This window comes from Microchirus variegatus, assembly GCF_963457635.1.
Source record: "Microchirus variegatus genome assembly, chromosome: 1".
NCBI classification, from domain to species: domain Eukaryota; kingdom Metazoa; phylum Chordata; class Actinopteri; order Pleuronectiformes; family Soleidae; genus Microchirus; species Microchirus variegatus.
This window is the reverse complement of record NC_139802.1, coordinates 21,123,631-21,129,579: the sequence shown is the minus strand read 5'-3', so window position 1 is coordinate 21,129,579 and position 5,949 is coordinate 21,123,631.

Genomic DNA, 5,949 nt, shown 5'->3' with positions numbered 1-5,949 from the left:
GTTGTTTTCGGTGTAACCGAATCATTAAGAATCAGTTCATTTAAAAAGATTTGTTCACAGAATTGTTCAGTACTTCCTGCCCGACAGGGGTTGTGACACGTCTCGCAGCTCGTGAAATACACCAGACTCCTCACAAATGTTCAGATTTCTGAGTTCCGAATTCCACTGACATTAGAAATTCAGAGTTTATTAGCTATTGCTTAGAGTGCCTAATGGCGCTTTTTCATTATACATGTCTAGCACTTTGTTAGCAGCCATTGTCATAGCACGGCTGCCGTGATGTTACATTTTAGCATCGGCTCCGCTCACAAGTCCAGTCTTGCTTGAACTGTGTAGTGGAAAAGCAACATTAGTCGCCCCCTGGTGGTTAGCCGCTACCTCTGTCCTGCTTCCTATAGGCTTCACTTTCAAACTGGAAGACTTTGTCCATTTTTATATGTATATCGTTTATGACACACCATATATAATATGTACATGGAGAGCATACACATACAGTGAAAAGATTAAAGAAAACATGAACATGCTTGTATGTAACACACACACACACACACACATTCCCCTGCCTGCATTGGTGTATTTTGTAAAAAGGAAGAAAAATCATACAGAAGTTTAAAACTTAACGTGAAACGTCGTTGTAAAAAAAAATGTTAAGATAAAGCTACTGAGAGGTTTTGATGTTTGTCTGACTAATCAAGTGAGTATGTATAAATATTGGAGAACAACAAAAAAAAGAAAATTAGCTTGAATTGATTTAAAAAAAAAAAAAAAAAAGAATAAGCAACACAATGTGTCTTGGTTTTCATTGATGTAATTTCTAATCCTTTGATGTACTTGTTTTGGGTTCTTATGTTTTTTTTGTACTTTTTTGGGACTTTGAACTGAGAACAAACGAAAACATGATTCAGACAGTTGTTGAAATAAACCTTTTTAACATGAACCTCAGTGGATCCTGTCTTTTCCTCCGCAGTGTAAACCTAACCTTTCTCCCCCCTCCCTCCACCTTCTTTTTGTCTCTGCACCTGAACACTGACGCTCTCTGCATGGCTTTGAACGCATCCTCTCAGATCCTTGTCACACAGGTGCCTCCCTGCTCACACACAGGCTCAAGTCCTAATCTGTTATTTTGGTCTGTTTTTGTTCAATCTTTATTTTGTATAGCCCACAGTTTACAAAACATAGTTTGTCTCACGGGACTTCACAGGGTTGGTCACATCCTCTGTCCTTAGACCTTCGACCAGGGTAAAGATAAACTACCAGGGAAAAAAACCCTTATAACAGGGAAAAAACACTATTTTTTGTTTTTTTAACACATTAATTTACTATCATAAATAGATTTTGCAAGATAAAAACAGACACTTATTTTAAAAATTCTGTGAATGTTGTTACTCCCATATCACAGTGGAATATCGTGAACATATAATTTAAACTCTTACAGATGAGATGCTTACTGGCCCCCAGGTCATTTGAGTTTGAGACCCCTGCTGTGCAAAGTGTAATTCCTAACCTTAACCAAATGCAATTCAAATTCAAGAGAAAGAATTTCTAAACCTCTAGAATTGGAAAAGATTAGCTACAATTTAGTCATTTTCATTTGTTCAGCCAGAAACAGTGAAGAGAATGAATTGATTTTAACTCCAAGAAGAAAAGGAAAATATGCTAAGAACAAAATTAAGCAAAAAGAAAAGGAAAACTAGTAATTTGTAGACCTAGAAACAGCAAAACAATCAGAATTTCGAAACCTCTCGTATTGGAAAAGATGAGCTACAAATTTAGCTTCAAGTTTATTGTTAGGACTAGGTTTTGGTCGCCAAAGTCAGTGTCTATGCCAGGAAAGCTCATTTATTTCCCACATCTTTTTTCACAATGCAGCGAAACAATATTGAAATGTCAATCATGAACGAAAAGTTGATTATTATTCATATCATGTGTAATCCTCTGTGATATTTACACTGTATTATATATTGAGCTGGTGCTGAGTTTATTTAGTTTTTTCCCTATCCACACTGCAAATACAACTCTATTTTTTACTATCTTAATATCTAATATATATTATATATTCATAGATGTTCCAATGTATTTTTATAATTTAATTTCACTATCTAACACTTCAAAATGTCTCCATTGCAGGACTAATATAAGACTGTCTTATCTTAAATGACACTGCCGACAACCAATGGTGGTTGGTTTCCACCTGTAAAAAGACAAGAAAAAACATGCAAAATTTCTGCTGTTTTCAGCACAAAATGAAAAATAAACAGTTAAACATCAAGAGGAATATTAACACATTACATTCTACACGTTTGAATTTCACATATTGGAGTATTTTTGGAGACGTTTGCGTAGTTACAACCTTTATTTGACTTAGAATAAAAACAAATTAACATTTCAAAGACGTTTTTTAACATGCAGAAGTTGACTCTTCATATATATTCATATTCATGTCTTCTCACACACTCACTCAGACACACACTCACACACACACACACACACACACACACACACACACACACACACACACACACACACACACACACACACACACACACACACACACACACACACCTCCCACACACACATAATTTATCTCTGCTCTATACAACTTTTGTTCCATTCAGGAATTGGCACAATAGAGCAGGAACACACTCACACACACATGTATGCACACTTACATTCACGCACACACAAAGCATCTGTCAGCTTCCCATGCTCACTCGCCCACTCTCTTTCTCTCTCTCTCTCTCTCTCTCTCACACACACACACACACACACACACACATACATGTGTCTTTTTACTTCCATACTTGTAAGGCCTCTTATTAATAAAAACTGTTTTCGAGGGAAGTGAAATATCAAGTCCCAAATAATCTGAAACGAGTCCAACTCGGTTAAATATACAAAGTTAAGGCATGTAAAGACACAAACTAAATCATTCAAAGTCTCACGTCACTGGAGGATTAGCCAAGTCTGGCTTTGGACTGGAGGCAAATTACATTTTGAGAAATGTAATTTAATTGGAGTCATGAACCAAACCAAAGTCCTGCTTCAGGTCACTCAAGAAATATTCAAGTTCAAGTTCTCAACTCATCTGACACAAATTTGGCTCAGTCTTAAAGGAAAAACTAACCAGTTAACAAAAAGGCTCCCCTGATCAAATCTGCATCTGCTTAAGTCTTTGATATTTTAGGAATATATTTGCCAACTTTTCTTGCCATCTGACCGCCTTTTTGCCACAGGAAATTGAAGCGTGTGTTAAGCAACAAGCTAGTTTCCATTCTATAGACCTAAACAGCAACAGAATCAGAATTTCGAAACCTCTCGAATTGGAAAAGATTAGATACAAATTTAGCTTCAAGTATGTGTTGCTAATCTTTTCTGATTCTAGAAGCATTTAGCTACGAGCTAGTTTCCATTTGTCCACTCAGAAATAGTGAAGGTAATGAATTTACTTTAACTACAAGAAGGAAAAAGATACTAAGTACACCATTTAGCAACAAGCTAGTTTCCATTGTATAGACCTAGAAACAGCAGAAGAATCAGAATTTTGAAAACCTCTAGAATTGGAAAAGATTAGATACAAATTTAGCTTAAAGTTTAATGCTAATGTTTTCTGATTCTAGAAGCTTCAAGCTACAAATTTAGCTACACGCTAGTGTCCATTTGTCCACTCAGAAATAGTGAAGAGAAAGAATTTAGTTTAACTACAAGAAGGAAAAAGATGCTAAGTACAACATTTAGCAACAAGCTAGTTTCCATTGTATAAACCCAGAAACAGCAAAAGAATCAGAATTTCGAAAACCTCTAGAATTGGAAAAGATTAGCTAAAAATTTATCTTAAAGTTTATTGCTAATGTTTTCTGATTCTAGAAGCATCAAGCTACATTTAGCTACGAGCTTGTGTGTGAAGGAAAAAGATGCTAAGTACCATTTAGCAACAAGATAGTTTGTATAGGGGTCGTACCTATGTTCCCCGGGTCCTATGTTCCCTGTTTTTCCCAAAAAAGGTCCACTTTGTATGTAACAGGGGAACATAGGACCCTTTTTTTGAAAAAGGGTAGGGTTAGGATTAGGGTTAGAGAAAGGGTCCTATGTTCCCCGGTCACATACAAAGCGGGGAACATACGACCCGGGGAACATAGGTACGGTCCCGTTTGTATAGACCTAGAACCAGTGTGAAATTGTGAAATTGAAGTGTGTGTCTCTTTGTGAACCATTCGTGTCCTGCAACAAATTCCAGAGAGAAAAGTAATAATTTTACACACAGCACACAGGAGTCGTCGATCCACTGCTGCGCCCATCATCACTAAGTGCAAACGTGTTGCTTTGTGACTTCTGTGTTTGAAATGGGTTGTTCAGATTTACCCAAAGTGACACTAACCTTCCAAAGAAGGCAGGAGCAGAGCAGCAGCTACTGTGTCCATGTCAGCTTAAAAAAAACACTGATTTTCTCGATGGACTTTGGTGCAAGAGGGTTTACAAAGTTCTCTTTGAAGCCAGAAAACGTTGTGAACATGTTGTTAAAATCCTGGCAGCCATGTTTTCTGTGCGGGCAGGCGTCCACGTCTCAGGCTGGTTTGTGGCCATGTTGGCACACCGGAGGCAAAGTCAGCACTAACTCTGTGTCAGTGTCTCATACAATCACACTTTAACGCTTTTGTGTGTGAGATTGGCCGGGACAAAATGATTTTCTCTCTCTTTCTTTTTGTGTAGAAGTGCAATACTCAAATCTGTTCCCACAAGGATATAAATGCAACAACAACACCCGCATGCACGCACACACACACACACACGCACACACACACACACACACACACAGGCGTGTGATAAACGGCCCTGAATGGCTCTCTCAGATGAGACCGCACCACCACCGGGGCCCTTTGTCCTGATTCTCCGTCAGATCCTGAGGAGGCGACGGGTTAAACAGTGGCATTGTGGCGGAGCCTTCCCATGAAGGGTGGAGGAGCGATGGATGGATGTGTGTGTGTGTGTGTGTGTGTGTGTGTGTGTGTGTGTGTGTGTGTGTGTGTGTGTGTGTGTGTGTGTGTGTGTGTCTTTCTTCAAATAAATAAAGGAGGGCGAGGTGGTGGAGGGGTTCAGAGTCCAGAGGGTAGAAGAAAAGACTTATTTAAAATACAGAATAGGAAACAACACTATTTGAGCTACAATAACAGCAATGGTAGTCATTATCGGTTTTGTTTTTTGTTTTAAATTCCCGTCACTCACGGCAATTGGCACTTGCTCAAACACACACACACACACACACACACACACACACACACACGCACACACACGCACACACGCACACACGCACACACACACACACACACACACACACACACACACACACACACACACACACACACACACACACACACACGCACACCGATTGAAGCCAGAAGTACCAGCGTTCGCCATGGCAACAAGTGGGCATTGCGTTATCAACACGGTGGGGGGGGGTGCTGTCATCGCTCTGAGAGCAATAATGTGACAAATCTGAGCCTTTTTTTAAAATCACTGTTTACAAGAGCAGAGCGACTTCATCGCCACCAAACAGCACTTTTGAAAAACTGCAGTGACTTCTTTAAAACATTATTTTCACAGTTTTTGCATTTTCTTTGTGTGGACAGTGTGGGAGGTTCATCATCATCGTCTCTTACATTACCAGTTATTTTGGGCCAAATGTATTCATGCGCTCTGTGTATTCTCCATTATTTGGTTATTTCATTAAGTACCTCAAAACTGCACTTTGAATATGAACCAATTACACTAAATTAAAAGGAAAACTTTATCAACTTCACTCAGTGTATGTAAATTAAATGGTGAATAACGCAGAACTTCAGGTGCATTTCTAACATTTTCTTACCATAAGATAAGATTCCTTTATTTGTCCCACAGTGGGGAAATTTACACTTACAGATAAGGATCATAAAGAATAAATAATGCATTAACAAG